Raw genomic sequence first — 24856 nt, 5'->3', positions numbered from 1 at the left:
CGAAGTTCTCGAAGCTTCAAATGCCTCCATTGCTGCAGTTTGGAGGTTGGGTTCGAGTGAAGTGGTCGCCATGGTCGAATGATTTGCGGGATTATTTTATAGGAAATAGTCTGCGAAATTCATTTCCATCATATCCTAAAAAATTAGCAGATTAAGGTGAATTTCCCATGTTGGAGAAAGCCCCATCAAAATTGGGCTATTTGAACTGAACTCCATCGCCCGAGAATCGTAATCCGACGGACAGGCCGGGGAATGATTAAAAATTAGGGATCTGGGAAGAGGATAGAGGAAAGGCCAGGGAAGAAGGAAGTGGGAGAGATTAGGTGCCAATTGAGTTGATTACGAGTTAATGACGTCCCTGAGGGTATTTGGTGTATTAAGTATTGAAATAGGGGTATTTTTATGTAGGATTTTTTGGTATTTACTACCTTAAAAATACACCACTTTTGTATTTACTACCTTATGAAACTTTTATTTTAAATTACTACCTTAAAGTTTCAATTTTTTTTTATTTATCACCATTTTATAGTTTTCTCATTTTAAAATTGAGATATCTCTTTTGTTTCTTAATCATTTTAAGTGATTCAAAACTCATTCTTCTCATTTATGTGTAAGGATTCCATAGGGATATTGCTTTTAACATATTTTAAAAGGTAAAATAAATTAAATATTATTTGTAAAATTTTAAAATATTTATGAATTATCAAACGAATTTGTTGTGAATAGGTGAATTAAATCCTTAATGGAGGATTAATATAGTTGGGTTTACTAAGTATGCAAAGAAGAATTGAAGGAATAAAGGAAATGAAGCAATTGACTTCCCCTGTACTGTGCGCACGCACAAGTCTAAGGTTGTGCGCAAGCACAAATTTCAACGGAGCTACTGCCAGTGTAATCCCCCGTAAATTTATAAATTTCATTAATATATTTTAACGTATATTATTTATATTTAAATAGAATTTATGAATTTTAGTAATAAATATATAATTAACGTATATTTATTTTATTTTAAGTACGTTCTAAATATTTAACGATTTTGAACCTTATTATATTTATATATTTAATGTATATTTAATTTTATTTAAATATATTCTAAATATTTTAACGATTTGTGCAATCAAGAATAATTTTAGAATTTTAAGTTGAAAAGAATTTGAATTACGAAAATCGATTGAATTTAGAAAACGATCCTATTCCGCTTTGGATTCGAATCATAAAAGCCAAATCCTATTTCTATCCCATTTTGCAAAGCCCAAATCATAAAAACCCAAAACAATCTTTCTCTCCCTCTAATTCACGTGCAAACCCAAAAGAGAAAAGAAAAAGCAAAACCCTCATCTTCTCCCCTTGCAATCACGTGGACTCTCAAGCCCCAAGACTTTCCTCCTCATTCACGCTGCGTCCCTTGCTTCAGCCAGCCGCCGGACCTTCGTCGCCGCCGGTAAGCTTGTCTCCCTCCCTTCGATCTCCTTCTTCGTTCTCCTTCTTTTTCGTTCTCTTTTCGTCCTTCCTTAACCGTTCACTCCCCTCCTTTTGTTTGGTTTTCGCACAGCAACACCACGACAACAACCACCGCCGCCGCCCTCCTTGCACCGGACCACCGTCGTCCTTCCCTACGGTAGTCCCTCTCCTCCTTCCTCTTCTTTTCGTTCTTTTTCTGTTCGGTTTCGATTCCCTTCTCCTCATTCTCTTGCTTTGATTGTCGCACAACAGCCACCGCACCAACCGCCTCTGTAATCCCCCGTAATTCTATTATATTTTATTTATATATTTTAACGTATATCTAATATATTTAAATGTAATTTACGAATTTTAGAAATGAATATGTAATTAAAATATAATTATGTTATTACATTTTGAATATTTTAAATGATTTATGAAATCAAAATGTATTTTCGAGTTTTACTTTAAAACGAGTTTGAATTGTAAAACCACGTTCTACTGAAATTAGAAAACAAGTCCTAACCCATTGTGGATTCATCAACCTAAATCCTACTCCTAGCCCAATTGGGCAAAGGCCAAACAAAAAAATAAAACCCTTCTCTTCTCTATTCTTCACGTGAAAACCAAAAGAAAGAGAGAAAACCCTCCTTCTTCAACCTCACGCAACTCAGCTTTCTCTCTCCCGCTGCTCGCCGCCCAGCCGACCACCATCAACACGGTAAATCCTTCTTCTTCTTCAAGCTTCTCCTCCTTCCTCCTTCTTCTTTGTATTTCCTTATTTCCGTTCTTGCTCTCATGGCTTGACTCCCTTCGTTTTCGCGCAGCAACCAGTGACCCAAGGCCCGACCACCGCACGCAACCGTGCTCAGCCTTGCCGCGAGCCACCGCTGTCCGCCGGCCAGCACTCCCCTTAAACTCTTGAGTTGGTTACTTTCTTAAATCCTAAGTAACTAATTATCTTAAATTAAAGTTTGTTAATTTAGATTATGTTCTTGATATGAAATTCATGATTTTTATGGTTTGAACATGATTTTAAGATTTGGGTTGAGATTAAAAAACGAATTAATTTTCAGTTTTGACTAATTAAAATTAAGTTAGGGCTTATTTATGATTTATTAACTTGAATTATGTTTTCTTGAATTAAAGTTATGGGTTTTGTGATTTAAATTATAAATTTGAGATTATATGAATTTTATAATAAAGTTATTAATTTTCAGATTATCTAATTACACTGAAATATTGGTTTTTGATTGTTTAAAGTATGAAATTCAAAGTTTTTATGATTATTAATCATGATAGGTTGAGTATGGATCATTGAATTGGTTGTGTTGAGATACTAGGAACGTAGATTGACCATGGTGAAGCTTTTAGATGAAATTATATTGCTGAAAATTTAAAGTACGATGTTTGCGAAAGTTTTCAACGAATTTCAATCACTAATTCAATAATTATGATTCTAGGAAATCAAATGTTTAAGTTTTGATATTGGGGAAAGTTCTAAATATGTTTAGGATGCATTTAGAATGCTCTCTTATGGTTATCAATGAGTAGGAATTGATTGGGAATATTTGTTGGTTGTTTTAGGCGGAGAATTCTCTTTAGGCGACTTTTGAAAGTGTTAAAGTGGCCTATCAATTTGTTTATACAAGGTACGTACATACCCGCGTGCTTGGAATGTGTGCTAATTGTTGAAATCATGTTGATATTATTGTTGAACTTGGTGATGTTGATATTATAGACAAACTTGGTTATATGGAATGTGCATGTTTAATACTGTTGGACAAACTTATTGAACTTGTTTTGCACTAAGAGAACTGTAACATGTTGGTATGGATTATTGGTACAAACACGTTGGTTGGGAACACTAGATTATTCTATATGATTGGTTTGGATCAATTGGTTGTTGTTCCCTTTTTAGCTTTTCACTACTTTATGAGGGCCGAGGACCTTGTTTAGTAAGTTGAAACTTTATACCCATATACAGGGTTGATCATGGTTAAAGGAAAGGTTGGGTAAATTGGAATGAGTCTTGATTGATGCCTTTATGATCACGTACTTAATTCCAAGATAAAAACAGTTGTGAACGAATGTGGATTATATGCCTTATGTGATTGTTGAGTCATAACAGAGTATCAATTTGTAAATCATGTAAAGTGAAACTGAGTAGCAATAGCTTTAGACTGTGCACGTCTAAAGTGACGGACAAACAGGAGTTGGGGTTCATGGTGGTAGCCCATGGCCTTTTCTGGGACCGGATTGATCACCGTGTCCTATTTTTATTTAAACGTTCCTCGATATCGCAGGTCACTGAGGTTACGGAGTCGCGCCCGTACCTCGTCTTCCTTAGTGAAGACTTCTGGATGGACAACTCGGTCCATTGTCTATTTCAACCAAAATAATATTATTATCATAAGTCTAGCCTAGTCTAGTCAAGTATGGTCGTCAAATTATCATGCTTTGTCTGCCCTTACTTATGTTCATTAGTATCATGTTAGGGTTCCTTTAATAGTATCATGTTAGGAATATTATTGTTTAGTATGTAGTACTCAGCTTTGCTGATTACGTGCTTTGTTTGTGTGTGTTGATCATGGCTATGCCTTATTGATCCTGTGATGACCCATATTTGGTGAGCAGTCTCTAAGGATCAATAAGCGTTGCCCATCTACAGGTTTGAAGATGATGCATCATTGGGATCGGGATTAGAGAGCTTGTAGTTATATTTGCTTGTTTAAATGATTTGGTTTGTTAACTTAATTTGAAATTTGTCGTACAATTCGTATTTCCTTATTTCAGTTAATTGGTTTTGGACCTAATATGTAATAAGATTATTTATGAACCTAAATGTTAGTTTTATGTTTTCCGCTGCAAAATTCTGAATAAGCCGTTACGTTTTCACACGGGCGATAATACTTTGATAATTCCCTACAGTTATATTTAAAAAGGGATATTTTAGAAAATGGGAATTGTCGGGGTGTTACAAAGTGGTATTTTTGAGCTAAAGGTTTTACTGACATTTCGTGTCTACCTTTTTTTTATTTTTTTAGGCACCTAACTAACTAATTAGTTACATAAAAAGAATTTCGTTGAAGTAAACTACAACTAGTGAATAAATTGAAAGTTATTAGTTAGAAATGTTTGAATTTATTTTAAAATTAACTCTGGAATTACATGATTTGAAATACGTTCTTGTTTGTGTGACTTCATGTATTTCGTTTTTTTTAAATTAACATTTTCGTAATTATAAAAAAAAAAAAAATATTGTATTTATTTATTAATTATTTGTCGTTTAAATAATTATTCGTTTAAACAAATTAATTCTTATAAGTCATTCTCGTTTTATTCTTTCATGCTTCAATGTTTGATATACTATGTTTATTTTGAGAGATGGGTGGCATAGGAAAGGGCATATAGAATAGAAACATTGTGTCTGCATTATGTCAACATGATTGTACTTTTGTGCCTGCTAACTGTCGTGTCTTTCCTATGCTTTGCTATTAATACATATTCTTACTTGTTGTGTATTGTGGGATCATACGGTAAGCGAGAGTACTAATTACTAACATAGAAACTATGTTTAATTGTTATAGATCACTAATCATGTCTGGCATACAAGGAAATAGAATAGGGAGCAATTCTAACCCTATTGTTCTAAGTGATGATGAAAATGAAATGGATTACGAGTCTGACATTAACAGTTACACCAGCCATGAACTTGTTCTGCGTCGAGCTTTAAGAGCAGGAGAACCTGATAGTGATGATGAAGCCCTTCGTGAATTTGATCGTGCTAGAGGGAAAACTAGGGTCGATATTTATCAAGCTGTTTTGAGACCTGAAAGCGATTCGGAGCCTGAGTTTGAGCATGAATTTGGGTATGAGTTCGAACATGAATTTGAATTTGAGTTCGAGCATGAATTGGAGGTCGAGCATGAATTTGAGTTTGAGCCTGAACTCGAGCCTGAACATGAACCTGAACCTGAGCCAGAGCCAGAGGAAGCTAATCATCAACTTCAAGGTCTACGAAGATCCTCTAGGCCAAGAAAAGAAGCTTATTATTTTGATATGGATGACGATGATGAACTTAAATATGAGTTATTCACCCTAGAAGGTTATAGCGAATCAAAGGACAAGTCTGATGATGTCTCCCTTTAGCTTTGCTTACATATTTAGTTGTGTGTGAGAAAAATGTTGGACAATCCGCCCAACCATAGTTTATGTTTATATCGTAGAACCTTTTTTTTACTTTATTTTGAGAACAGGTGTGTGTTAATATTTAGGATTGTTATTGACATTCTTCTGAGGAATAAAAGTCAGATTATTGACTATCTAAAAGATCAAGGTTTATTACGGGCACGCAAGGGGGAATGTTTTATTCTTTTATTCTATTCTACCTTATTTTTCGTGATGTTTGAAGTTATTCCCTGTCTGTCGGTTGAATGTTCTGCATGATTGTCCATTTGGTGTGAATTTTGAATGTTGATGTGATATTGCATTACTAGAGGATAATATAAGTAAAGTTTGAACCTGAATTAGAGTATATGGATTTCAGGTCGCGCTCTAGGATGGCCAATAATAGTGACCTGGCTGCTGCTATTCGCCTCTTGGCGGAAAAACTAACCCAGGAAAGAACTGAGCGCCCCGATTCTGCAGGGGACATGTTTGAAAGGCTTGCGAAAGTTAAGCCACCATACTTTAAGGGGCAGGCAGACCCCACCTTCCTTGAAAACTGGATCAGGGAATTTGAGAAACTATTTGGGGCGGTAAACTGTCCTGAGCATATGAAAGTAGGCCAAGCTGTCCTCTACCTGAAAGATGAGGCCGACCTTTGGTGGAGGGAAAATGGGACTAGACTAAGTACTGCTGAGGGATTCAATTGGGATTCTTTTATTGTTGCCTTAAGGGGGAAGTTTTATCCTCCTTTTATGAGGAAGCAGAAAGCCCAGGAGTTTATCAACCTTAGGATGGGGAATATGACCATTGCTGAATACTACAGTAAGTTTATAGCTTTGTCGAGGTTTGCACCGGAAGTGGTAGCTACTGAGGAGCTAAAGGCTCAGAGGTTTGAGCAGGGGTTGACCGATGAGATCCAGCTGGGACTAGGCGGGGAAACCTTTACGTCCTTAGACATTGTTTATGGGAGAGCTGCTCATATCTATGGCCTTTAGACCAGGAGAGACAAAAGAAATATTGTTGTTGGGGATAAAAGGAAAGAGTTCAATGCTGGGGGCAGTCAAGGGAACTTCAAAAGGAATAGAAATGGGAATGGTAATGGTAATGGTAATGGTAATGGTAATTTCCAGGGAAGAAACAACCAGGGGAATAACTATAACAACAGAAACCAAACTGACAGAGTGTACCACTGCAAGAGGTGCAACAACAACCACCCTGGGAAGGATTGTAAGGGGGAATTGGTAATTTGCAACTATTGTCATAAGAAGGGACATAGGGAGTTTGAGTGCTTCACAAAGCAGAAGAGAGAGCAGAATGGTAGTGGGAGTAGTAACCAAGGGAAACCAGGGTTTAACCATTCGGGGAACCAAGGTTCGAAGCCTGCTGGGGCACCAAACAACCAGGGAAACCAAAACAAACCTGCCAATGGAAACAACAATAACAACAAGGCTCCCGGAAAGCTGTTCGTAATGAGTAGAAATGAAGCTGAACGTTCTGCAGATGTAGTTTCGGGTACTTTCTCTATCAACTCCTTACCTGTTAAAACATTGTTTGATTCAGGGGCAACATATTCTTTTATTTCGACCTCTATTGTTAAAAATTTGAAGTTAGTAGATTTTGAGGCAATTGATTTACCTGTTAGTATGCCTAATGGTGCAACAATAAGGTGTACGAAATTATTTAAGAACTTGCCTTTGAAGATAAAAGATTGCACTTTTCCATCTAATTTGATAGAATTTAGTTTGGGGGACCTAGATGTGATTCTGGGGATGGATTGGCTAAGCTTATACAAGGCCAGGATAGATTGCGAGATTCAGAAAGTAAGCCTAAAGAACCCTACTGGGAAATCAATATCATATAGACGTTTTGGGAAGTCTGGGAACTTTGGGGTGATCTCCGCATTACAAGTGAGGAAACTGGTCAATAAAGGGTGTGAACTATTTTTCTGTAGTGTCCAAGATGTGAGTAAGAAAGTTGGGGTAAAGATAGAGGATGTTCCAATCGTAAATGAATTCGTAGATGTATTTCCGGATGAGATTTCAGGTATGCCACCTGCTAGGGCCCTTGAGTTTACCATAGAGTTAAATCCCGGGACTGCACCCATATCCAAAGCACCTTATAGGATGGCACCTCCAGAAATGAGTGAGTTGAAGACCCAACTGCAAGAGTTGTTCGACAAGGGGTACATTAGGCCTAGTGCATCACCATGGGGAGCTCCAGTATTGTTTGTCAAAAAGAAAGATGGGAGTATGCGGCTATGTATTGATTATAGGGAGTTGAACAATGTAACAATCAAAAACAAATATCCTTTGCCTAGGATAGATGACCTGTTTGGCCAGTTGAATGGGGCAAGCGTGTTCTCAAAGATTGATTTGCGTTCGGGATATCACCAATTGAGAGTAGCTGAGAAAGACATTCCTAAGACTGCATTTAGGACTCGTTATGGCCATTATGAGTTTACAGTAATGCCTTTTGGGTTAACCAATGCACCCGCCATATTTATGGATCTAATGAATAGGATTTTCCATGAATTCCTAGATAAGTTTGTGGTGGTATTCATTGATGATATTCTGATCTATTCGAGGAGTGAAAAAGAACACGATGATCATTTGAGGGTTATCTTGGAGACGCTTAGGAAGAACCAGTTGTATGCAAAGTTCTCTAAGTGTGAGTTCCGCCTGGAAAAGGTAGCATTTTTGGGGCATTATGTGTCAAAAGAAGGGGTCTCTGTGGATCCTGCCAAAATTCAAGCTGTGAGTGAGTGGCCTACTCCAAAGAATGTGTCGGATATTCGGAGTTTCCTAGGTCTAGCTGGTTATTATAGGAGATTTGTGAGAGACTTCTCAAAGATAGCAAGACCCATGACCAACTTGATGAAGAAAGAATCAAAATTTGAGTGGAGTGAAAAATGTGAGGAAGCTTTCCAAATTCTCAAAGAGCGTTTAACCTCAGCACCTGTTTTGACTTTGCCTAATGGGAATGAAGGGTTTGAGGTATATAGTGATGCGTCGAAGAATGGGTTGGGGTGTGTGTTACAGCAGAATGGGAAGGTGATCGCGTATGCGTCGCGTCAATTGAAACCATATGAGGCTAATTACCCTACCCACGATCTAGAGCTAGCTGCGATTGTTTTCGCTTTGAAAATTTGGAGACATTACCTCTATGGGGCAACATGTAAGATCTTCACAGACCACAAAAGCCTAAAATACATTTTCACCCAGAAAGACCTCAACATGAGACAAAGAAGATGGTTAGAGTTGATCAAGGATTACGATTTGAATATCCAATACCATGAGGGGAAGGCGAATGTAGTTGCCGATGCATTGAGTAGGAAATCTAGCCATAGTATGAATGTCTTGGTAGTGTCGGAAGAGTTGTGTCGAGATATGCAGAGACTTAGCCTGGAAATAGTGAACCCCGGGGAAACCAGAGCAAAATTGAGTGCATTATCATTGGGGTTGTCCATATTCGAGGAGATTAGAGAAAGTCAAGCTGGGGATGAGTACTTAGGGAAGATCAAAGAAAAGATGGGTCAAGGGAAGGAAGTGGATTTCGAGATTCATGAGGATGGTAGTTTGAGGTTCAAAGGGAGATGGTGTGTACCGCAGAAGTGTGAAGAACTCAAGAGACGTCTCATGGAAGAAGGGCATAATACTCCATATTCGGTGCACCCTGGGGGTGACAAGTTGTACAAAGACCTGAAACAAATCTATTGGTGGCCTAATATGAAACGGGAAGTTGCTGAGTTTGTGTCTAGATGCCTAACCTGTCAGAAAGTCAAAATAGACCACAAAAGACCCATGGGGAAAGTTCAACCTTTAGAAGTGCCTGGATGGAAGTGGGATTCCATTTCTATGGATTTTGTTACTGCCTTGCCTAGATCAAAGAACGGAAATGATACCATTTGGGTGATTGTGGACCGTCTAACAAAATCAGCCGTGTTTATTCCGATTAAAGAGACTTGGAAAAAGAAACATCTTGCAAGGACATACATTAAGCATGTAGTGAGGTTGCATGGGGTCCCAACCGATATTATCTCAGACCGTGACTCAAGATTCCTCTCGAAATTTTGGCAAAAAGTCCAGTTGAACCTTGGGACAACTTTGAAAATGAGCACTGCTTTCCACCCTGCAACCGATGGTCAGACTGAGAGAACTAACCAGACTATGGAAGATATGTTGAGGGCTTGTGCAATTGACTTTAAGGGTAGTTGGGAAGACCATCTAGACTTGATCGAATTTTCATACAACAATAGCTAACATGCAAGCATTAAGATGGCACCTTTTGAGGCACTATATGGGAGAAAATGTAGAAGTCCCACCTGCTGGAATGATTTCAGTGAAAATATAGTCTTGGAAACGGAATTCATTGAGGAGACTGTCAGGAATGTGAAAATAATTCAGGCTAGAATTCAAGCTGCCCAGGATAGGCAAAAGAGTTATGCTGATTTGAAAAGAAGAGATGATGAATTTGCAGTAGGTGATAAAGTGTTCTTGAAAGTATCACCAACCAAGGGTGTGATGAGATTTGGGAAGAAGGGCAAGCTAAGTGCCAAGTATGTAGGCCCATATGAGATTCTGCAACGAATAGGGAAAGTAGCATACAAGTTAGCCTTGCCAATGGAGTTCGAAAAGATGCACGACGTGTTTCACATTTCCCAACTAAAGCGCTATATCCCTGATGAGCGTCATATCTTAGAGCCTGAGAGAATCCAGATTGATAGTAGCCTCACATACAAAGAAAGGCCTGTGAAAATCCTTGATAGAAAAGTGCGTAGTACACGCAATAAGGACGTCAGCATAGTGAAAGTGCTTTGGTCGAACCACGAGTACGAAGAGGCAACGTGGGAAGCCGAAGATGACATGAAGATCAAGTATCCAGAGTTATTTTCTGAGGTGAGTTACGAGGGCGTAACTCGTTTTCTTTAAGGGGGTAGAATGCGATAGAAATTCGCGCTTTTTACCTATTTTTATGATATTTTATGCATTTTATGCTTATTTCTAGCAACCTTTACATGTTGATGCAAGTAAATAGATCTTCCGCATAAGAAAATGTGTTCTTGAGTATTGCAAGTAACGCTTGGTTGGCAAAAGAGTGCACAAGAGTGGCACAAAGTACTTCTACAATAAGAATAAGTTGAAAAGTTTGGAAAGATATGTGAATTTCCGTGTCAAGTTTCGGGACGAAACTTCTTTTAAGAGGGGTAGATTGTAATCCCCCGTAATTCTATTATATTTTATTTATATATTTTAACGTATATCTAATATATTTAAATGTAATTTACGAATTTTAGAAATGAATATGTAATTAAAATATAATTATGTTATTACATTTTGAATATTTTAAATGATTTATGAAATCAAAATGTATTTTCGAGTTTTACTTTAAAACGAGTTCGAATTGCAAAACCACGTTCTACTGAAATTAGAAAACAAGTCCTAACCCATTGTGGATTCATCAACCTAAATCCTACTCCTAGCCCAATTGGGCAAAGGCCAAACAAAAAAATAAAACCCTTCTCTTCTCTATTCTTCACGTGAAAACCAAAAGAAAGAGAGAAAACCCTCCTTCTTCAACCTCACGCAACTCAGCTTTCTCTCTCCCGCTGCTCGCCGCCCAGCCGACCACCATCAACACGGTAAATCCTTCTTCTTCTTCAAGCTTCTCCTCCTTCCTCCTTCTTCTTTGTATTTCCTTATTTTCGTTCTTGCTCTCATGGCTTGACTCCCTTCGTTTTCGCGCAGCAACCAGTGACCCAAGGCCCGACCACCGCACGCAACCGTGCTCAGCCTTGCCGCGAGCCACCGCTGTCCGCCGGCCAGCACTCCCCTTAAACTCTTGAATTGGTTACTTTCTTAAATCCTAAGTAACTAATTATCTTAAATTAAAGTTTGTTAATTTAGATTATGTTCTTGATATGAAATTCATGATTTTTATGGTTTGAACATGATTTTAAGATTTGGGTTGAGATTAAAAAACGAATTAATTTTCAGTTTTGACTAATTAAAATTAAGTTAGGGCTTATTTATGATTTATTAACTTGAATTATGTTTTCTTGAATTAAAGTTATGGGTTTTGTGATTTAAATTATAAATTTGAGATTATATGAATTTTATAATAAAGTTATTAATTTTCAGATTATCTAATTACACTGAAATATTGGTTTTTGATTGTTTAAAGTATGAAATTCAAAGTTTTTATGATTATTAATCATGATAGGTTGAGTATGGATCATTGAATTGGTTGTGTTGAGATACTAGGAACGTAGATTGACCATGGTGAAGCTTTTAGATGAAATTATATTGCTGAAAATTTAAAGTACGATGTTTGCGAAAGTTTTCAACGAATTTCAATCACTAATTCAATAATTATGATTCTAGGAAATCAAATGTTTAAGTTTTGATATTGGGGAAAGTTCTAAATATGTTTAGGATGCATTTAGAATGCTCTCTTATGGTTATCAATGAGTAGGAATTGATTGGGAATATTTGTTGGTTGTTTTAGGCGGAGAATTCTCTTTAGGCGACTTTTGAAAGTGTTAAAGTGGCCTATCAATTTGTTTATACAAGGTACGTACATACCCGCGTGCTTGGAATGTGTGCTAATTGTTGAAATCATGTTGATATTATTGTTGAACTTGGTGATGTTGATATTATAGACAAACTTGGTTATATGGAATGTGCATGTTTAATACTGTTGGACAAACTTATTGAACTTGTTTTGCACTAAGAGAACTGTAACATGTTGGTATGGATTATTGGTACAAACACGTTGGTTGGGAACACTAGATTATTCTATATGATTGGTTTGGATCAATTGGTTGTTGTTCCCTTTTTAGCTTTTCACTACTTTATGAGGGCCGAGGACCTTGTTTAGTAAGTTGAAACTTTATACCCATATACAGGGTTGATCATGGTTAAAGGAAAGGTTGGGTAAATTGGAATGAGTCTTGATTGATGCCTTTATGATCACGTACTTAATTCCAAGATAAAAACAGTTGTGAACGAATGTGGATTATATGCCTTATGTGATTGTTGAGTCATAACAGAGTATCAATTTGTAAATCATGTAAAGTGAAACTGAGTAGCAATAGCTTTAGACTGTGCACGTCTAAAGTGACGGACAAACAGGAGTTGGGGTTCATGGTGGTAGCCCATGGCCTTTTCTGGGACCGGATTGATCACCGTGTCCTATTTTTATTTAAACGTTCCTCGATATCGCAGGTCACTGAGGTTACGGAGTCGCGCCCGTACCTCGTCTTCCTTAGTGAAGACTTCTGGATGGACAACTCGGTCCATTGTCTATTTCAACCAAAATAATATTATTATCATAAGTCTAGCCTAGTCTAGTCAAGTATGGTCGTCAAATTATCATGCTTTGTCTGCCCTTACTTATGTTCATTAGTATCATGTTATGGTTCCTTTAATAGTATCATGTTAGGAATATTATTGTTTAGTATGTAGTACTCAGCTTTGCTGATTACGTGCTTTGTTTGTGTGTGTTGATCATGGCTATGCCTTATTGATCCTGTGATGACCCATCTTTGGTGAGCAGTCTCTAAGGATCAATAAGCGTTGCCCATCTACAGGTTTGAAGATGATGCATCATTGGGATCGGGATTAGAGAGCTTGTAGTTATATTTGCTTGTTTAAATGATTTGGTTTGTTAACTTAATTTGAAATTTGTCGTACAATTCGTATTTCCTTATTTCAGTTAATTGGTTTTGGACCTAATATGTAATAAGATTATTTATGAACCTAAATGTTAGTTTTATGTTTTCCGCTGCAAAATTCTGAATAAGCCGTTACGTTTTCACACGGGCGATAATACTTTGATAATTCCCTACAGTTATATTTAAAAAGGGATATTTTAGAAAAAGGGATTTTTAAGGTTTTAATGTTCTAAAATTATAATAGAATGATTATACATTATTAAAGCTATTATTTTTCTGATTTTAAGAATGTTAATTATGTTTTGGAGTAGTTTGAAATTAGTTATATTTCTGAAAATTTAAAGTACGATGTTTGCAAAGAGTTTTCAACGAATTTCAATCACTAATTCAATAATTATGATGCTAGGAAATCAAAGGTTTAAGTTTTGATATTGGGGAATGTTCTAAATATGTATAGGATGCATTTAGAATTCTTTGTTATGGTTGCCAATGATTAGGAATTGATTTGGGTACGTTTCTTGATTGTTTTAGGCGGAGAATTGTTTGTGGGCGACTTTTGAATTCGTTAAAGTGGCCTATCAGTTTGTTTACACAAGGTACGTACATACCTGTGTGCTTGGATGTGTGTTGTATTGAGAATATGATGAATATATTTATGAACTTGTTTATGTTGGAATTTCATGTTCAATGTCGTTGAATTAATGCGTTGAGCATAGAACTTTATTTATAAGAATTGAATCATGTTAGCATGGAATATTGATGCAAGCATGTTAGTTTTGTGGAACTTTATATTATTTAATATTGGTTTAGATCTTTATTGATCGTTGTTCCTCTTTAGATTTTCACTACTTTATAAGGGCCGAGGACCTTGTTTGGTAGTTGAACCTTATACCTAATAAAGGTTTTTAAATATGGATAAAGGAAGGATTAAAATAGTTGGAATTGGCTCTTGGTTGAACGTTGTGATCACTGGTTTAATTCAAAGATAAAAGAAGTTGTGTTTACTTGTTGAATATAATATTTATGTTTGATGAGTCATAACCAAGTATTAAAAGTTAAGTCATGTAAAGTAAAAATGAGTAGCAATAGCTTTAGACTGTGCACGTCTAAAGTGACGGACAATCAGGAGTTGGGGTCATGGGTAGCCTATGGCTTTTTCTGGGGCCGGATTGATCACCGGTTCTATTTTTATTTAAAAGTCCCTCGATATCGCAGGTCATTGGGGTTTACGGAGTCGCGCCCGTACCTCGTCTTCCTTAGTGAAGAAGAAGAAGTTTCTAGTAGCAACTCGGTCCATTGACTATTTCAATTAAAATAATGTTATTGTTATAAAAGTCTAGTCCAGTCTAGCCTAGTGTAGTCAAGTGTGGTATTCAAATTAATATGTGTTGTTTGCCCTTACTTATCGTTTATTAGTATCATGTTAAGATTGTTTTTGTTTTAGTATGTAGTACTCAGCTTTGCTGATTACGTGCTTTTGCTTGTGCATGTTGATCATGGCTATGCCTTATTGATCCTGTGATGACCCAATCTTTGGTGAGCAGTCTCTAAGGATTAATAAGCATTGTCCATCTACAGGTTTGAAGATGATGCATCATGGGGATCGGGATTTGAGAGCTTATATTTAGTTTTGTTTTGCTAAGTGACTTGGTTTGTTAATTTGGACTTTAAACTTGTCGTACTATTTATATTTCCTTATTTTCGTTGATTGGTTTTTGGGATTAAACCTGTAATCGATTATTTATAAACCTAAAGTTAGTTTTATGTTTTCCGCTGCAAAATTCTGAATAAGCCGTTACGTTTTCACACGGGCAATAATGCCTTGATAATTCTCTACGTTTTATATTAAAAGATTATTTTAGAAAAGAGAGAATTGTCGGGGTGTTACAAAGTGGTATCTAGAAGCTAAGGTTTTACTTTAATAAATTTTTAGGCGCCTAACTATCTAGTTATTTAAAATAAATTTCTTAAAAATCGAGATTCTACGTATTATAGTGTTGAAAAATTGGTACTTTTTTTTGGGGGGCCGATTTCCTTTTATCTTGTTTAAAAGTATACGATATTCCTTATTTACGTTCGAAATCAAATTATTTTTCCAAGTTAAAGTGATACTTTCGACATTTTATTTTTCTTATTATTTATTATTCAAACAAATAAATAAAAATAATATGAATACATTTTTTTTAAAAAAAAGGAGTTCATTTTTTTTTTTTTTAGTTGTTTCAAAAGTTAGAATTCGTTAGTTAGGAAATATAAAATCTTTTTCGAATTAATAACTTTATTTTCGAATTTATTCGCTACGCATTTCCTTAATTCATTTTACTTTATTTATTTTATATTTTTATTTATGTTATTATTCTATGTTATAATTTTCTTATATTATCGTCCTTTTACTTTGCTATTTAAATTATTCTATTGCTTTAGTTTATGAGAGATGGGTAATATAAGAAGGGCATATAAGATAGAATTATATGTGCATTAGTAGCTAGTCAATGATAAGAAATTGATTGTTATGTATGTGCATGTGCTAATTGTTTAAGTGTTACATTTACATGTGCATAAAGAATTGTTTGATTCCACCAAACTTATTGATTATTGAACCTTGTTTATGTTTTGGCTGGAAAATTGTTAGTGAGACCTTGAATTGTTTATTTCAGGAATAAAATGTTTCTTTCCAAGTATACCAACATAGGATCCTTCGAGAAACTTGATATAGAAACCCCTGATATTTACGTGAAGAAAATTGTGTTTGGATGTGAATATTATGCTAAAGTTCAAGGGCAACCTATCTTAATGAGAAAGGATATCATAGCAGCCACTATCATTAATTGCTTACCTAACAAATTTCCATACCTAGAACTCAAGGAAAAGTTTAAAGACATGCATTCTGATAATGGAACTCCAAACTTGGCTAAGTATGGAACTTGGGATGGTAGATGGAAATATGATTCAGAAATTCTGACCACCATTATTGAAGCGGCAGAAAGTGGGTTTAGAGACGGTAAAATCGTAGGGAGTCATGTTGGGGATTCAGTTACAGAAGAACCTATGGGAATTAGTGTAAATAATGACCTAGAGGAAAATGATGTAGTTGTGGAGAATGAGAATGTAGGTGTTGAGGTAGAGAATCCTAACCCAGCGGCTCATGAGCCAACCATTGAGATCTCTAGTGATTCGGATGCAGAGCTCGAAAGTGAACAGGAGATGGCAAGTGAGCCTAATCAAGATGAAGACATGGGTGAAGATGCAAACCCTGAGGAAGACCCCGATGAAGACCCTGAAGAAGAGTTCGATGATCTTGAGATCTAAATTTCACTTCGCAAGTTTCAGGAGCAATGGATAGGCAAGAGGCCACAAAGATTTTGAAGTCATAAATAGTTAGTTAGCTCTTTTATGTTTTAAAGAATAAGTAGCAAAGCTACAACTGTTTAAGGTTTAAGTTTATTGAAGTTTGAAATATTCTTTATTATTTTCAAGGATGTAATAAACCTCTATGGAGTTAGCAATAAAAGTTAAAGTTTTCAAGGAATTGTTCTTTATTCTATTTTGAGGATTCCATAATACCCCAACCTCTAGGTAGTACGTCGTGGATTAATCTTCCTATTGGTTGCATACTCAGTGTGAATTGTGGATCAATTCAATTGCCACAAAAATATTAAATGATTTGAGTACATAAAGGAAGTGAGGGCCAATCTAGACCCTCATGACCAATATGATTCAAAATGTTATGCCTTATGTGCAGTGTGTAAATGTCTTTCGTGAATTATTGAGGATAATTATTTTTCAATGATTATTGCATCTTGTAGACGATCGTTGCACCTTCGTAAACGATTGTCGTGCCTTCGTAAATGATGTGTATTAATGTGAACATTGTTGGTTGAGGCGATCTTTATGGTCAATTCAAGTATTAAATTGTATGGGATAACGTATAAGTGATGTTTCAAACCTAAAGTAGAATATACTAATTGCAGGTCGCGTTCTAGAATGGTCAACAACAATGATCTAGCTGCTGCGATTCGCCTCTTGGCGGAAAAGCTAACCCAGGAGAGAACTGAACGCCCTGATTCTGCAGGGGAAATGTTTGAAAGACTTTCTAAGGTTAAGCCACCGTATTTCAAGGGGCAAGCAGATCCAACCTTCCTGGAAAACTGGATTAGGGAATTTGAGAAACTATTTGAGGCTGTGGGTTGCCCTGGGAATATGAGAGTAAGTCAAGCTGTCCTTTACCTGAAAGATGAGGCCGACCTTTGGTGGAAGGAAAATGGAACTAGACTAAGTGCTGCTGAGGGATTCAATTGGGATTCGTTTATTGTTGCCTTGAGGGGGAAATTTTATCCTCCTTTTATGAGAAAGCAGAAAGCGCAGGAGTTCATCAACCTTAGGATGGGGAATATGACTATTGCTGAATACTATAGCAAATTTATAGCTTTGTCGAGGTTTGCACCTGAGGTGGTAGCTACTGAGGAACTAAAAGCTCAGAGGTTTGAGCAGGGGTTGACTGATGAAATTCAACTGGGATTAGGTGGGGAAACCTTTACATCCTTGGACATAGTGTATGGGAGAGCTGTTCATATTTATGGTCTGCAGTCTAGAAAGGACAAGAAAACTGTGGTAATTGGGGAAAAGAGAAAAGATTTTGATGCTGGGGGTAACCAAGAAAACTTTAGAAGGAATAGAAACGGAAATGGGAATGGAAATCGAAATTCCCAAGGAGGAAACAATCAGGGGCACCACAACAACTCAAACCAATCTAAGAGAGTGCATCATTGCAAGATGTGCAGTAACAATCACCCTGGTAAGAACTGCAAAGGAGAATTAGTGACCTGCAACTATTGTCAGAAAAGGGGGCATAGGGAGTATGAGTGCTTCACTAAGCATAGAAAGGAACAAAATAGTAATGGAGTTGGAAACCAAGTGAGGTTTAACCAATCTGGAGGTCAGAATTCAAAGCCTGGAGGTGCACAAAACAATCAAGAGAAATATAATAAGTTTGTAAATGATAACAACAACCCGAATAAGGCTCCAGGAAAGTTGTACATGATGAATCAGAATGAGGATCGATGAACGATCTGCCGATATAGATTCTGGTACTTTTCTATTAACTTCGTGATAGTTAAAACATTATTTGATTCGGTAGAAACTTATTCTTTCGTTTTGTCATTTGTTATTAAGAGTCTAAAGTTAGTAGTTTTAGTGATATAGGAATTTTGAGGATAGAATTCGTCAAAAGAGAATTTTGGTTAGTTATTCCCTGAGGTGAGTTACGAGGGCGTAACTCTTTTTCTTTAAGGGGGTAGAATGCGATAGAAATTCGCGCTTTTTACCTATTTTATGGCATTTTTATGCTTATTTTAGCAAATTTTACAAGTTGATGCAAAGCAAATAGATTCTCCGCATAAGAAAAGGTGTTCATGAGTAACACAAACAACTTTGAGTTGGCAAAATAGTGCACATAGGTGGCACAAGTACTTCTCTAGTAAGAATAAGTTAAAAGCTTTTGGGGAAAATGTGGGAAATTTCGTGTCAAGTTTCGGGACGAAACTTCTTTTAAGAGGGGTAGATTGTAATCCCCCGTAAATTTATAAAATTTATTTAATATATTTTAACGTATATTATTTATATTTAAATAGAATTTATGAATTTTAGTAATAAATATATAATTAACGTTTATTTATTTTATTTTAAGTACGTTCTAAATATTTAACGATTTTTGAACCTTATTATATTTATATATTTAATGTATATTTAATTTTATTTAAATATATTCTAAATATTTTAACGATTTGTGCAATCAAGAATAATTTTAGAATTTTAAGTTGAAAAGAATTTGAATTACGAAAATCGATTGAATTTAGAAAACGATCCTATTCCGCTTTGGATTCGAATCATAAAAGCCAAATCCTATTTCTATCCCATTTTGCAAAGCCCAAATCATAAAAACCCAAAACAATCTTTCTCTTCCCTCTAATTCACGTGCAAACCCAAAAGAGAAAAGAAAAAGCAAAACCCTCATCTTCTCCCCTTGCAATCACGTGAACTCTCAAGCCCCAAGACTTTCCTCCTCATTCACGCTGCGTCCCTTGCTTCAGCCAGCCGCCGGACCTTCGTCGCCGCCGGTAAGCTTGTCTCCCTCCCTTCGATCTCCTTCTTCGTTCTCCTTCTTTTTCGTTCTCTTTTCGTCCTTCCTTAACCGTTCACTCCCCTCCTTTTGTTTGGTTTTCGCACAGCAACACCACGACAACAACCACCGCCGCCGCCCTCCTTGCACCGGACCACCGTCGTCCTTCCCTACGGTAGTCCCTCTCCTCCTTCCTCTTCTTTTCGTTCTTTTTCTGTTCGGTTTCGATTCCCTTCTCCTCATTCTCTTGCTTTGATTGTCGCACAACAGCCACCGCACCAACCGCCTCCCTCGCCGCCCAGTCGCGTCGCCACCAGCCGCGCCTCCCTCGTCGTCGTGCCTGCACTAGCCGCCGACAGTCATTCTCCTCTCCTTTTGGTGATTTCTTAAACCCTAAGTAACTAATTATTTTTAATTATGTTTATTAATTTAATTTATTCTTCTTGAATTAAAATTATAATCGTTATGGTTTAATCAAAAATAATTTCAGATTATATGTTGTTGAAATTAATTTAATTATTTTCAGATTTGTTAATTACGTTTAAGTTAGGATTTTAATGAAGTTTTATTAATTTAATTCATGTTTCTTGAATATAAATTATAAGTTTTTATGATTAAGTTAGAGTTTCAGATTATACATTATGCTTAATTAATAATTTAATTTTCAGATTACATAGTTGAATTGAAATAAGGAATTTAATTATTAAAGCATGGATTTTTAAGGTTTTAATGTTCTAAAATCATAATAGAATGATTATACATTATTAAAGCTATTATTTTTATGATTTTTAAGAATGTTAATTATGTTTTGGAGTAGTTTGAAATTAGTTATATTTCTGAAAATTTAAAGTACGATGTTTGCAAAGAGTTTTCAACGAATTTCAATCACTAATTCAATAATTATGATGCTAGGAAATCAAAGGTTTAAGTTTTGATATTGGGGAATGTTCTAAATATGTTTAGGATGCATTTAGAATGCTTTGTTATGGTTGTCAATGATTAGGAATTGATTTGGGTACGTTTCTTGATTGTTTTAGGCGGAGAATTGTTTGTGGGCGACTTTTGAATTCGTTAAAGTGGCCTATCAGTTTGTTTACACAAGGTACGTACATACCTGTGTGCTTGGATGTGTGTTGTATTGAGAATATGATGAATATATTTATGAACTTGTTTATGTTGGAATTTCATGTTCAATGTCGTTGAATTAATGCGTTGAGCATAGAACTTTATTTATAAGAATTGAATCATGTTAGCATGGAATATTGATGCAAGCATGTTAGTTTTGTGGAACTTTATATTATTTAATATTGGTTTAGATCTTTATTGATCGTTGTTCCTCTTTAGATTTTCACTACTTTATAAGGGCCGAGGACCTTGTTTGGTAGTTGAACCTTATACCTAATAAAGGTTTTTAAATATGGATAAAGGAAGGATTAAAATAGTTGGAATTGGCTCTTGGTTGAACGTTGTGATCACTGGTTTAATTCAAAGATAAAAGAAGTTGTGTTTACTTGTTGAATATAATATTTATGTTTGATGAGTCATAACCAAGTATTAAAAGTTAAGTCATGTAAAGTGAAAATGAGTAGCAATAGCTTTAGACTGTGCACGTCTAAAGTGACGGACAATCAGGAGTTGGGGTCATGGGTAGCCTATGGCTTTTTCTGGGGCCGGATTGATCACCGGTTCTATTTTTATTTAAAAGTCCCTCGATATCGCAGGTCATTGGGGTTTACGGAGTCGCGCCCGTACCTCGTCTTCCTTAGTGAAGAAGAAGAAGTTTCTAGTAGCAACTCGGTCCATTGACTATTTCAATTAAAATAATGTTATTGTTATAAAAGTCTAGTCCAGTCTAGCCTAGTGTAGTCAAGTGTGGTATTCAAATTAATATGTGTTGTTTGCCCTTACTTATCGTTTATTAGTATCATGTTAAGATTGTTTTTGTTTTAGTATGTAGTACTCAGCTTTGCTGATTACGTGCTTTTGCTTGTGCATGTTGATCATGGCTATGCCTTATTGATCCTGTGATGACCCAATCTTTGGTGAGCAGTCTCTAAGGATTAATAAGCATTGTCCATCTACAGGTTTGAAGATGATGCATCATGGGGATCGGGATTTGAGAGCTTATATTTAGTTTTATTTTGCTAAGTGACTTGGTTTGTTAATTTGGACTTTAAACTTGTCGTACTATTTATCTTTCCTTATTTTCGTTGATTGGTTTTTGGGATTAAACCTGTAATCGATTATTTATAAACCTAAAGTTAGTTTTATGTTTTCCGCTGCAAAATTCTGAATAAGCCGTTACGTTTTCACACGGGCGATAATGCCTTGATAATTCTCTACGTTTTATATTAAAAGATTATTTTAGAAAAGAGAGAATTGTCGGGGTGTTACAGCCAGATTTTGGGTATTTTGTGTTCGCGCACAAGTTAAGTCGTGCGCGCGCACAACTGAGCGGGATCTCTTCCGCCTTTTGTTTTGGGCTACGTGGGCTTTCTACTCCATTGATCTAATTTCTTCTTTGGTACTATATATACTAACTAAACCTATTTCTGATTTTGTGTTGAGAGTTTATAGTGAGAGAAACACATAAACACAAGAGAGTTAGAGAGAGAAAGTAGATCTAAACTCATTCTCCACCATTTCTAGTTGTAATACCTCCTCAAAGTGTGAAGTGATTAATACAAGCATTAATCCCCCCTCCCCAAAAGTGGATGTAGCTCATTTATGAGCGGACAACTATAAATTTGGTGTTCTTTATTTGAGTATTTATTGTTCTTCATTTATTGCCCAACTAGAAAATCACAAATCAAAATCCATCGATCTTTATTGAATTAATATGACATTAATTCATAACAGAATTGTTTTGAAATGTCGTTATCAATTAAATCCCTACAGAAAAGAAAAAAAAATGAACTTTGAATCACTTTAAACGATTAAGAAATAGAAGAGATATCTTAATTTTAAAATGAGAAAACTGTAAAGTGGTTGTAAGTAAAAAAAATGGAAGTTTAAGGTAGTAATTTAAAATAAAAATTTCATAAGGTAGTAAATACAAAAGTGGTGTATTTTTAAGGTAGTAAATACCAAAATTTACTTTTATGTATTATGGAAAGTTGAGGATATTTGGTGAATTTCTTCAAAACTCAAGGGTATTTCATGAGAAAACTGTAGAAACATTATCATGCATCAAATTTTTAGCCTCCTTCATTTTATTAGGGTTATTAAGACCTTTAATATTCTTGCGCGCCCCTTTATTTTATTGAGATAAGGAAGTAGCAACTTCCAGGCTCAAGCTCACGTATTTGACCACAACGGCGTAGGTTCCCTTGTGATCTCTGATGTTGAGATCGCTTAATATACATCCAACGGAGTAGAGATTGAGGGTTCGGAGGACATTTACTAATACAGGGAGTGCCCAGTATTAGCCCATGAAGCGGTGCAACTAGTTCAATGCAACGATGACGGGACATGCATTATACTACATTACTAATCTGGATTGCTTTTAATGCACAAATAATCAACTAACATATGTCAAAGTATGATTTATATTGATTTAAGGTACCTAGAAATAATCCGGATTGTCCAAATAATATCTTTTTAGGCGTTATAAATAATCAAATTAATGTTGACAGATTTATAATGGTGATTAAAGCAATAAAACGGATTACGACATGTTACAATATAGTTTTGGCTGTATTGCAGTTCTCAGAAAACTAACCACTTGTCTTTACATGTTTTCCTTTTACGCAACGTACTTTCCTTCACTTGACTAGACTTTTGGGCAGGATCCAGACTTAGTTTAAGTGCTTATACGTGCAGAGTTCTGCTTAACAAGAGTTAATACGGCGGAACTACGGAATATACGAAACAATTATAAGGACGTACAGAAGGCTTAGACTTAGGCTTAACTTGTGTATAGTATGAGAATCTGATTTGGTGCCCCTTACTCGGCTGGTAGGAGGTCCTATTTATAGGAAAAGAGTGTCGTGAAAGATAGAGATGTTTGCAGTTTGAGAACTGCTAAAAAGCTTATGTGCGCGAGAAATTTCTCGTGCACAACACCTCAGCGTGAAAGATTTTCCGCACACAGGTGTATGCGCCATATTTACTTTAGAATTTGTATTTGAGTTGGACTAAAATAATGGCTGACATAAATCTTGCGCGTGGAAGATGACGCTAGTAAATTGTCGCGCTGGACCCTGTGCCAAGAAAATTCTTGCGCACTTTTATTTTCCTCACCCGGTTTTATTTCCGGATTAAGATATTTTTTTACGCTTTTCATCTCTATTTCGAGTATTCCCAACTAAAACTCTAATTTTCAATCTTTTTTAGGAGTTTAATTGGAATGCAACTAAAACTCAGTTTATTGCTTTTCTATCTCTTTTAGGAGTTTAACTAGTTATTGCCTCGGGCGATGCCTCGGTGATTAGATATAATTTGAGAATTAATCTTGATGAAAACTGAGCTTAATAAAAAAATTCAATAGTTTGATATTCGTATACTTACCTTTCATATGAGATAAATACTTTATCCATAATTTAATTTAATTTTTTTATTTATTTTTGTAAGGGTGATCGAATATAATATTTGGTTAAATATCTTAATAGACTAAATTTAAATTTAAAGTGGAGTAGTCGGTTGCTATGTTTAAATTCTAATTACTCTTTTTTTATAAATCTAAATACATGTAATAAAAAAACGTAATGGTAAATGAACTTGTAAAAAAAATGAAAATGTAAATGGAAAAAATGTAAGTATAATTTAGTTTCATAAGAAATTATTAAAATGTATAATTATGGTAGGCATTAAATTTTTAATATGGGGTATTAATAACATAACTTGTACGTTTTGAATTGCTTAAATATCATAAGTTGTGTTATTGGATTAGTGGTTTAAGTTCTAGCTTATGAACATGAGGTCATGGGTTCAAACATTGATATTTGCATTTCTTCATGTTTTTGTAAGAAAATATTTATGTCAATGTGGCTATGCCTTTGCGCCATGTCACTTGCCATGTAATGGGGTGACATGTGGCGGATGGCATGAAATGCCATTGAGTTTTAATAATAGTATAGATTGGAATACAACTAAAATTCTCCTTTTTCAATCTCTTTTAGGGGTTGAGTTGGAGTGCAACTCTGCCCGTAAATCTATCTTGGATGGTTTACTATTGTTAGCAGATACTTAGAATACAAGCTACTATAAGTAGCAATTACTATAAATAGAAATATGTGTTTGGGGAAAGAGTCAGTCAGCCTTAGAACGTTAGTTGCTTGATTTGGAATACGTTTGACAAGTGAATGTTTTTTTTCATCATTGAACTTATCGTTTCTAGTATGGGGGGTCAAATGTAGCCGTCTACAATAGGGAATTGACTTTTGAGCGTGATTAGGATAATTACTCAACAATGGAGTGTTTGAATACTTGATTGGAAAAGGACAATATAACATTTA

The 24856-nt window shown here is 35.7% G+C and overlaps 1 long non-coding RNA gene across 1 annotated transcript; it reads left to right on the top strand.

Annotated features, from left to right (window-relative positions):
* Positions 1–11107: 11107 nt before the first annotated feature.
* On the top strand, positions 11108–13437 carry LOC130461969 (uncharacterized). Its single transcript, XR_008922044.1, has 4 exons — positions 11108–11248; positions 11355–11456; positions 12115–12179; positions 13165–13437. It is a non-coding gene; the product is annotated as an uncharacterized lncRNA (long non-coding RNA).
* The last annotated feature ends 11419 nt before the right edge of the window (positions 13438–24856 follow it).

The sequence above is a fragment of the Spinacia oleracea genome, chromosome 5 (genome assembly GCF_020520425.1).
Source record: "Spinacia oleracea cultivar Varoflay chromosome 5, BTI_SOV_V1, whole genome shotgun sequence".
NCBI classification, from domain to species: Eukaryota; Viridiplantae; Streptophyta; class Magnoliopsida; order Caryophyllales; family Amaranthaceae; genus Spinacia; species Spinacia oleracea.
This window is presented reverse-complemented; position numbering and strand designations above follow the sequence as displayed.